The sequence below is a fragment of the Cryptomeria japonica genome, chromosome 9 (genome assembly GCF_030272615.1).
Source record: "Cryptomeria japonica chromosome 9, Sugi_1.0, whole genome shotgun sequence".
Lineage (NCBI taxonomy): Eukaryota > Viridiplantae > Streptophyta > Pinopsida > Cupressales > Cupressaceae > Cryptomeria > Cryptomeria japonica.
Window position 1 is genome coordinate 378,189,392 of NC_081413.1, and position 11,630 is coordinate 378,201,021.

Below are 11,630 nucleotides of genomic sequence, written 5' to 3' on the forward strand. Positions count from 1 at the left end.
AAGAGTGTTCATAATGATACTTATTTCAAACTACACATCAATTAACAATTGAATTTTACTTATGAGCTATCTAGACATTATAAAAATTAGCTAGAGTCCTATATATATCAAATTACACTTACATAATGATTAGAAAAGTAAATAATAAAGATAAATAATATCAAGGTGAAAACTAATATAGCATTAACAATCAAAGGGTAACTAGAATATAATTAGCATCTACTCATCAGTTTCATTGTCTAACTCAATAAGAGAATGCCATAAAATTACCATAGAGTTTTATTGACACTAATTCAAATTAAAATTTCCAACACACATAGAATTCGAATTAATGCATCATAATATATAAAATTAAATCACCACACAACTTTTGAATACAAGACACAACATGCTACAATCAAATGTAACTATATAAACCTAGTAGGTGTAAACATTACAACACAAGGAATGTGTGCATAAAGATTCATGTATCCCATATATGATTTGGTTATAATCATGCTACAAAGTTCATCTATTAGTGTTGAGGGAATTACTAGAGTTAATGTCAACCTTATTGGTACCTTCTTCAAGGAGTTTTAACTTCCTAGCCTTATCATTACAAATTAAATGACCCTCAAGTGTAATTTATAATAAAAGACCAAAGCCCTCTAAACCTTATTAATTTTTTTCACATGAGGGACCTCAAATTTATCCATTAAAATAGAATTATTGAACCTAGGGTTGTGCCTAATAGGAAGATGAGATTATTCTTGGGCTTATATCTCAAAATTGTTGAAGCATAGTAGAATTATTATACAAATTTAATATATGATGCTTTGAATGGTAAATTGAATGCATGCTAGTATAAATCAATGACACTCATTTTTATTTTTTTTAATAAGTTAATAGTTGCATTTAGAACAAAACCTATTATATTAAACCAAACCCAAATTTACATGCTTTTAGATCATCAAATGCAAGTCAAAATTCTAGAAAACCATAATCACCAAATTAAAAAATTAAAAAAAACCTATACCTTATCAGTATTATATATATATATATATATATATATATATATATATATATATATATATATATATATATATATATATATATATATATATATACATATATATATATACACACACACTGGTGCCCTCATACCACAAAGACTCTTATAACAAGCGCATTAGCATGACACAAAATTAAGAAGCACCAAATTTATATTGGTGACCACAAAAACCCCTATAACATTTGAATACTACCAATTCTCTAGGTATATAGTTTCTATACTTTTTAACTATAAAGCTACATTTCAGAGTTTGGTTGGCCATGGGATTACACAAAGTCACAAGCACAGGAGTAGGGGATGCAACTCCACCCCCGAAATATCCATCCTCGTCCTCCTGGCTCTTAAGTAGTCCTTTATCTAGTTTTCCCCTTCATTCAACATGATTCCAAGTAGATTAAATTATGTCTTCCATCATCAATATTAATATACTATCTCCATCTCCATCTCCCCCAAAAATGAAGCTTTTGACACCCCAGTGCCATGAACATCGGCGTTGACTCCATGTCGATGAGAATTCCTCTCCCAGGATGACCTCAACCACATGAAGAACCAAATCATGCCAATAATTCATAAAATCAATGACACTTATTTTAATTTAAATCTAATATATATATATATATATATATTATTTTGTTTCATATAGAAATAGTTATTGATGATACTTAAAAATTTAATTGTTGTAAAATGGTTTATTTGTTTATTTATTATATATTTGTAAGTTTTAAATAGACAAATATTGTGCATGTTTAACTTTTTGATAAATACAAGTAATTAAATTTATATTTCATTTGGAATTGTAGGTAGTTTAGGTTTACATTCATGGATTAGTTACTATAATATAAGTCAATAGAACAAGTTTTGCAAAATATTCAACCCACACCTCAAACTCTTCCCACAACTACTCCCCTCACAAGACTCCCCACCCATTCCTTTAAACAAGGCTCTATTGCAAGCAACTATAAATGAGAACATAACCATGTTATAACAAAAAATGATTTTATCCAAAATAAGCCTAATATGCCCACATTATTGTACCATTTGCATCTTAATAAACCATTTTTTATTCTATTAGATTGATTGATGTGGATCTAGATAGGTTGTGCCTTTAGAGAGAGGAGAGGGGGAAATTTTTTAGATGAATTATCATATAAATATTTTTAAGCAAATCGTAGACCCATACTTTATTGATATTTCAACAAACCAATACATCCCTCTGTGTGGGAGAAAAAGTGACACTAAGCAAACATGCCCTAATCTCACTTTCAACCACACACTTGTGGAATACGAAAGAGCCTAGAGGTATCACACAATTGGCTACTTCTTTTTGTGAAAGAGAGAGCCACGGGCTACCTATTAGGGTTTCTATTCCTTTGTTGTAATTGAAAGATAAAATGATGCAAGTTCAATCCCTAACCCCAAAGTGCAAGTATGAACTAATAACAAGATTGCAGAATTGAACTTAAACTATGGAAAGTTGTAAGTACAAAGATAAGACAAGAATGCAAATGCGTACCCGGAGTCAAAATCTGAGTGGAAATGTTCGGGACGGGGGCGCGGGCGCCACTGTCCTGATTCTGCACCTGAAACTGCACCTGGAACTGTTGTTTTGCACTCTGGAAAAAGCTGTCAAAAATGCTGAAAATGCTGTCTGTCAGGAGGACCAGGGCGCCCAGCGCCCCTGTCCTGGCAGGACCAGGGCGCCCCACGCCCCTATCCTGGTCTTCTGCTCTAACACTTGGTGTGTGGTCCCATCTTCGTCTGCTTCTTTCGGATCTGCAACTTGCGGCGTCATCTGAATCCCGAAATCTGCACTTATATCTGAAAAGGTGTTTTGGGCGGCTATATAGGGTTTTGCCTTAGTCAAACCCCCACTTCGGTGATTTCCACCTCCACGAATAGCCAAGTTGTATTGTAAAATGTATTGTGTGTGCAGACCTAGTGTGTGTGCAAGGTCCTTAAATGCAAGAAAGCAAACTAGAGCAACCTAGAAAGTAAACCCTAATTGCTTGTAAATGATAATGTAAATGCTCTAAATCAAGATGCAAAGTGATCTAAAGCATGAATAAAGGATATATTGAAGCTTATGCAAAGACATGAAAACAACATGAAATCATACCCAACCCTTAAGGGAGGAGTACAAACCAATCTTCAGTCAGTAATCTCCTATTGTTCTTCAATGTCTCCCAAGCCCTAAATGAATGAAATTGATGAATGCTTGATGGATGGATGTTGAATGTTATTGAAGTCTTCAAAGATCTGCTCTTTCGCTGCATAGAAGGTCCTCCAAAGCCAAAATTCGGATCCTTTCAAATGAAGAAAGAGAGCTCTTATATATGAAACCCTAGGTCTTAATTTCAACTTTTGGCCGACCTAGAGATTGAATATCCCGCCAATTTCTTGGGGTTAAGCTTTATTTTATGATTGGATCGTGCTCCTAAAATTTCGGGAAAAATGTCCGGGACCATGTGCACGCCGGGCGCCATGGTCCTCTCCGGGCGCCATGGTCCCGACAACTTTTCACCAAATTTTCAGGGTCGTCGGATATGATGATTTTAGAGAGAATCCTGAAGTTACAGCTGATTTCGAGATGTTTTGACCCCCGAAATCAAGCCCCCAAGTTCAAAATAGGACCTAATCAGGGTTTTTGGTTAAATGATGTATTGGAGGAATAAAATGAAAAGGGCACACTTTAATGAAAAGGGCCCAACTTTATGATATAGGAGATGACAAAATAGGACCTTAGACCTAATTAATTTAATTAATTAAGTGCTAAAGGGGAAATGCAATGCAAAATACAAAATGCGCCAAGGCGGGTGCTAAACTAGGTGTGAAATTGTACCACCCTAGCAAGTGCGTACAATTTACGACACTACATTTAGCCTCCACTTTAGCGGTCATATGAACACTACGTGCATATGCAAGCTAAAGTACAGAAAAGTAAACATTATTTGAAAAAGGATATATCCATAAGTCTGTCGAACGAAGCCCCCAGCGGTATCTGCAGTACACAGTTAGGAACCGCACCCTACAAAACACACGTTAGATCACAAAATCACCTAATGCTTACTAAGGAAGGTGATGAAAATTCAAGGGTAGCTATATGCCCCCCCTGTTTCAGCTTGCTAATTTTAGTGAATTGAAACAGGGTATCATGTTTACCACTTCGAATTGTTAAAGAAAATTGATGACAAATGCTCACAAGAAGATTTGATATGAGATCAAAAACTAATGGAGAATCATTTGGTAAGAAAGAGGACTAAATCTCAATTCCAACACAACAAAGAGTGTGAGGATTTGAGAGTTCTCTAACACAAGATGAAGGATGTAAATGGAAACAAAATGCAAAGAGAAGAAAAGAAAGGAAAAAAAAGCATGAATACACACATTGGTGATCCATGAGAAGAATAGTGAGAGAGAAAACATGGACTTCTCGCCCCTAGATCTTGTCTAGGTGATCCATGAGAAAAGGGACATGGAAAACTAGCCCCTAGAGTCTGTCTAGGTGATCCATGTAAGGGAGGAGAGTGAGAAAGTCTAGCCTTATGCCGCTAGTTCCACTCCACCTCGTGCATGTGTGTGTAAGTGAGGTTGGAAGCACCTCATAGGAGTCTATGCCCGAGTATGCCACAACCTGTATATGTATAGTACAAAAGCGTGACATCTCGCTCTAAGAGTCCGTGCTCTGGTTCCGAGAATAATCACCTTGCATAAAAGAAAAATGGAGACATCTCACTCTAAGAGTCTGTGCTCTGGTTTCGAGAATGACCCATTGCTCAAAAAGTGTAATGTTTATGTCATAAGCAAAGTAGAACAAGGATACCTACCTTCATCACAAAAGAAGATACCCCAAAAATGCAACAATGTCATAGATCCAAGCAAGAGAGTTTTAAGCAAGGATAAGATAGTTGAAAAGGGATATCTTGTAGTATGTGTAAAGGAGATCCTTAGAGGAGAAGAGATATTTGTACAAAAGATACCTATCCCCGAGAGGACAAATATAACATCTTCTAGAATAAGACAAAGAAGAGAATAAGAATGCAATACTTCCTTCTTTTGCGAGGTGAAAGTGATTCTTAATGAAGGATGATGCTCTTTTTAACCCAATTGGGAGAGTGAATTCATTATGGATGTATTTTACCAAGTGCAAAAGAGGTTGTAGTCAAGGACTTACACCTCTTGTAAGAGAGAATCCTTGAACAAACAACAACAAATGCATACAAGGAATAACCTCAAGTAATAAAGTTCACACCATCCACGAAATAGGCAAAAGTGCATCCTTAGATAAAAATAAGGAAAGATCATTGCCTCCCAAGGATAAGGACAATGAGAAGGACTTACACAATCTTCTAGGGAGAGATTTAGACATAAGCAAAATGTACTACATACTCACATGAGTTCATGCAAGCAAGACATTAGTGTATGTAAAATGCTCCTCACAAGAAGTGGGTAAGGTAAGAAAGAGAATACACATCTTCTCCCATATCTAGGAAAAGAGGATTCTAAAGAAAAGATGATCAATATTTCCACACTATTACCCCATAAGAACAAGAGATAACATAGAAAAATTAGGCTATTATGTTGCTTCAAAAATATGATTGCACTTGAAATTGTACCATCATGAATGACAGTGAGCCCCCAGTAAATGAGCTACCAATGTCACATAATGATGAGCAACATAATAGCCATTAATGTTATTTAAAGACATGATAGATTAAATGAGGTATTTGAATATGACATGCTAAATGCTCAACTATAAGTGAGATCAAAAACATGTATAAAATGATAAAAATTGAAGAAGAAAAGTCACAAGAAATCTTAGAAGAGGGATGAGTGTAATTCATTAGAGCCTTATCCCTGGAGGAAAGGACTTTATGATGAATAGGAGATAAAGATTCATAAGTGGATTTAGAAATTTGAGGGGAGTCATAAAGGGATTTGTTCATCGCCAAGATTTTCTTATGAGGGGAATGAGAGTTGATAGAAGTAGAAGATGATTTAGTTGAAGTGAGATCATCATCACTACTAAATATAGCTTTCACATTGAGAGATGGTCTTTTAGATGCTTTGGTGGGCTTAGAAAGATTATATCCAAGTCCAAATGAATATTCATGCATGTTATGTTCTAAAGGAACTTTAATTCCTTGTTCATTTGCGCCACAACCATTTCCACTATAGCCACTCTTAGCCAAAATATGAAAACCACAACCATAACGATTAGCCATTTCAGAAAGAAAAGGTGGTTTTTCATAAGACAAAGAATCAAATTCTTCAGAATTAGAGGTGTGAGGAGAAGAAGTTTGAGAAGCAGCCACAAAATTATTGCTCATAGGTTCAGGTAAGACTGATTGATCTCTAGTTTCTTCCTTCTTTTTAACTTTAAACTCTCTAAGTGGAGCCCTATACTCACCTACAAAGGTGGGATTAAAATCAAGAGATCCCCAATCGTCTTCTGCGAGAACCTTCTCAGGATCAAAAGCCTTTTTAGGAACTTCAGACTCATCCAAAGAATTTTGATTATCAGAGGGTGATGATTCATCCATAGGTATCTTGTTTAACGAGTCATCACTAGAAGATGAAGGCTTAGAAGAACTCCCTTTGGAAGTAGATGTTTGCAAACAAGTTTGAAAATTAGTATCACCTATCAAGGTATATGTCTTATTGTTATAAATAAATTTAACTTGTCTATGCAATGTAGAGGGGACAACTTGCATACTGTGAATCCAAGGTCTCCCTAATAACAAGCTGTATGTTAGATTTCCCGACATAACATGGATAGGAGTAGGCAAAGTAACAGGTCCCACTGTGATGGGTAAGGTGATAATACCTAATGAAGACTTAGCCACATTATCAAAGCCTCGAATGGGACGAGAGTCTGGCTCAATAAGGGATGTATCCACATTCATCTTATGCAATAGATTAATGCTACACACATTAAGACCAGAACCATTATCTACCAGTGTTCATCTTATAGCAGTGTCATTTATGATAACCACAATCATCAAGGGATCATATTGATGTTGAATTTCGCTAGTAGGCAACTCATCTTGAGTAAACACAATTTGAGTTTTAGGATTCATCACAGAGTTAACCAAAGACACTATATTACTAGATGTATTAGGTGGAGGAACATTCAAATCTTTCAAGGCATCTTGTAACATTCCATGATGAGCGGAAGAAGTTTGGATCAAATCCCAAAGGGATATCTTAGCAGGGGTAGTTTTAAGTTGTTCTATGAGATCATATTCCTTACCAAGAACTTGTGAAATACGTGGAGCTTGAGGAAGAATAGGTTGGGAAGGAGGAAGTGAAGTTGGGATAACTGGAGGAGGATTAGGTTGCCTATTGTTTCTAGTATTATAAGTATGGGCAACCGCATGATAACTCTCTCTAGTCAATTGCTTAGCATACTCATAAGGGCTCTTAGTAGAATAACCTCCTTGCACAGTAATAATAGGTTTCTTGGGAGTGCAAAAAGAATCATTAGCATAACCACCTTGAACCACTAAGATAGGCTTATTTAAAGATTGAGAATTTTGAGAAGGACAAGCACCTTGGACAGTGAAGAGAGGTTTGTTAGGTGTTTCATTCACATGTATCAAATTGATTGAGGATGGTTTAGAGGAATGAACAAAAGTGTCGGAAGAATTATTGATAGTCTTCTCTTGCACTAAAATCTTATCACGGATCAAATCAATTTTAGGAGAGAGACAAGGGATAGGCATTGATGTTCTAGTAGGAAGAGTAATACTAGGAAAGGTCATATCATCCTCTATCATCAAAGGATCTACATGGGGAATAAACTCTCTAGGAGAAGGATTAACATTACTCTCTAAAGTCTCACTTTTGAGAGGGAGATCTTTGAAAGAGATGTTAGCCATCTTGCTTTGAGCTAGGGTTTCCTTATGAGTAGAACCAAGTTGAGGAGAGGGAGATGCTTTATTTTTAGAGGGAGAATAATTGAGATTCAAGGAAGGTGAGAAACTATCAAGGGAGTTTTTAATCTTGATTTCATCCCCTTTGGCTAGGGTTCTCTCACAGGGTAGAGAATAATCTACACCTTCTTCTAATGGTTCATCCCAAATAGTGAAGTTGTTGAAAGGAATGTTTGAAGCATTGTCAATTTCGGTAGAGGAGATAACATTGTTTATTAATTCCTCATCCTTAGGAGGGAGAGCATCAATAGATGTGTTAAACTCATACTCTTTCCTCAAAATATGTTCAATAGGGGAGAGAGAATTAAGGAAATTGCTTATTATTTCATCTTCTTTCTCTAAGGGATGCTTATGGGTAAGACAAACTTTAGGAGAAGGGTAAGCATTTATCATTAATTCATCATCTCTAGTGGGAATTTTGTTGGAAAAGGGAATGCCATCACTAGGAAATGTAGGGATAATGTCATCTTCTTGCACAAAAGGATCCTCATGAAGGGAGTGTTTTTTAGGAGCCACAAAGTTATCAAGGGCATCATCCAACAAAGTATGATCATATCTATTAAAAGGTTTATCTTTTGATTCAAAAGGAGATATCTCTTCATAGAGGGGATCATTGAAAACAACCATGTTACTAGATTTAGTGGAAGAGTTGATAGGAATGTACCCTTGAGAGGAATCATTCGACTTATCTTTCTCATCACAACGAAATGGCATAGTAACAATGTTTATGAGTTTTTGGTAAAATGAAGGTTTGGTATCTTTAGGTTTCAAAAACTCATCTAAAGCTTCATCTAACTCATAATCATCACAAATATGAACATCTTGCAAATAAAAATCTGACATTTTGAAATAAAAATTGCACACAATGCAAAGAAACAAAACACACTCTTTCTTTTCCTTCTTTTTTTTTCTTTTTTTTTTTTTTTTGAAAATGAAACTTAAATGAAACACGCTAAATCTAGATTTAGATCTAACAAATGTAATGCAAGAGGAAGCAATGATAGATTCACGTCGGGTTCACCAAAATGTGTGGGAGAAAAAGTGACACTAAGCAAACATGCCCTAATCTCACTTTCAACCACACACTTGTGGAATATGAAAGAGCCTAGAGGTATCACACAATTGGCTACTTCTTTTTGTGAAAGAGAGAGCCACGGGCTACCTATTAGGGTTTCTATTCCTTTGTTGTAATTGAAAGATAAAATGATGCAAGTTCAATCCCTAACCCCAAAGTGCAAGTATGAACTAATAACAAGATTGCAGAATTGAACTTAAACTATGGAAAGCTGTAAGTACAAAGATAAGACAAGAATGCAAATGCGTACCCGGAGTCAAAATCTGAGTGGAAATGTTCGGGACGGGGGCGCGGGCGCCACTGTCCTGATTCTGCACCTGAAACTGCACCTGGAACTGTTGTTTTGCACTCTGGAAAAAGCTGTCAAAAATGCTGAAAATGTTGTCTGTCAGGAGGACCAGGGCGCCCAGCGCCCCTGTCCCAGGGACCAGGGCACCCAACGCCCCTGTCCTGGTAGGACCAGGGCGCCCCACGCCCCTGTCCTGGTCTTCTGCTCTAACACTTGGTGTGTGGTCCCGTCTTCGTCTGCTTCTTTCGGATCTGCAACTTGCGGCGTCGTCTGAATCCCGAAATCTGCACTTATATCTGAAAAGGTGTTTTGGGCGGCTATATAGGGTTTTGCCTTAGTAAAACCCCCGCTTCGGTGATTTCCACCTACACGAATAGCCAAGTTGTATTGTAAAATGTATTGTGTGTGCAGACCTAGTGTGTGTGCAAGGTCCTTAAATGCAAGAAAGCAAACTAGAGCAACCTAGAAAGTAAACCCTAATTGCTTGTAAATGATAATGTAAATGCTCTAAATCAAGATGCAAAGTGATCTAAAGCATGAATAAAGGATATATTGAAGCTTATGCAAAGACATGAAAATAACATGAAATCATACCCAACCCTTAAGGGAGGAGTACAAGCCAATCTTCAGTCGGTAATCTCCTATTGTTCTTCAATGTCTCCCAAGCCCTAAATGAATGAAATTGATGAATGCTTGATGGATGGATGTTGAATGTTATTGAAGTCTTCAAAGATCTGCTCTTTCGCTGCATAGAAGGTCCTCCAAAGCCAAAATTCGGATCCTTTCAAATGAAGAAAGAGAGCTCTTATATATGAAACCCTAGGTCTTAATTTCAACTTTTGGCCGACCTAGAGATTGAATATCCCGCCAATTTCTTGGGGTTAAGCTTTATTTTATGATTGGATCGTGCTCCTAAAATTTCGGGAAAAATGTCCCGGACCATGTGCATGCCGGGTGCCATGGTCCTCTCCGGGCGCCATGGTCCCGACAACTTTTCACCAAATTTTCAGGGCCGTCGGATATGATGATTTTAGAGAGAATCTCGAAGTTACAGCTGATTTCGAGATGTTTTGACCCCCGAAATCAAGCCCCCAAGTTCAAAATAGGACCTAATCAGGGTTTTTGGTTAAATGATGTATTGGAGGAATACAATGAAAAGGGCACACTTTAATGAAAAGGGCACACTTTAATGAAAAGGGCCCAACTTTATGATATAGGAGATGAAAAAATAGGACCTTAGACCTAATTAATTTAATTAATTAAGTGCTAAAGGGGAAATGCAATGCAAAATACAAAATGCGCCAAGGCGGGTGCTAAACTAGGTGTGAAATTGTATCACCCTAGCAAGTGCGTACAATTTACGACGCTACACCCTCTAAATAAAAAATAATTTCAATTAGATGGTGTAGGCATCCTTGAATTATGACATTTTTTTGGGAGCACCACCACATGCTAATTTTGAGGTGCCATTATATTTTTTGAGAAAATTATGGGCTTATCTTGAATTTGATTTAAAATCTAATTATTTTGACATCAGATAATTACAAGGTGTTGTTGGTGACATGCCACAACATAGAAGAAGGGCACATGTCAATCCAAATCAACATGTTCCTATTATTGCACCCATTCACCAAGAAGTAGTGGCATCAACATTAGAAGCATTGAGTATGCTCTTAGGAAACTCAACAAACCAAGCTACCTACATGGAAATTTAATTCCATGCTAGAGTGCATGGAGGAGATGGTATTTTTCTTTCTTTTTTTTTTCTTTTTTTTTTCTTTGATCGGTAATTGGGTCTCTTACGCTTTTGATTGGAGATTTGAACCAATGGGGTCACATTGGAGGATCTCATCCCCGTGGTTACATTGTTGAGGTATTAACACCTCCAAGATTTGACTCTTGCGGCTTATCTCTCCATATCATTGTCTATGAGCAAGAACACCTTATCACTCCATTGGTCGCAACACCACCTTATCTCTCCATCCGTAAAGCTCGGACCTCCTTATCTCTCCGTAAAGTCTCCTTATCACTCCAAACTGGCAACCTCTCCTTATCTCCAACCCTTATCACTCCACATCAAACTCTCCCCGTACACCTAAAACGACATCGCACCACTACTTGTGCTCGTGCATATGAAGAGCATTAACACCCTCGGCAGCATCCGTTTCGTACGCTCCACGAGCCCTGTAACAATCCACGTCCCTTTCTCTGTCTACACACCAATGCCAACGAGGAGTAAAGGGGTTCGAGTCGAGGCTCAAACACTAAACCTCTTGACTAAGA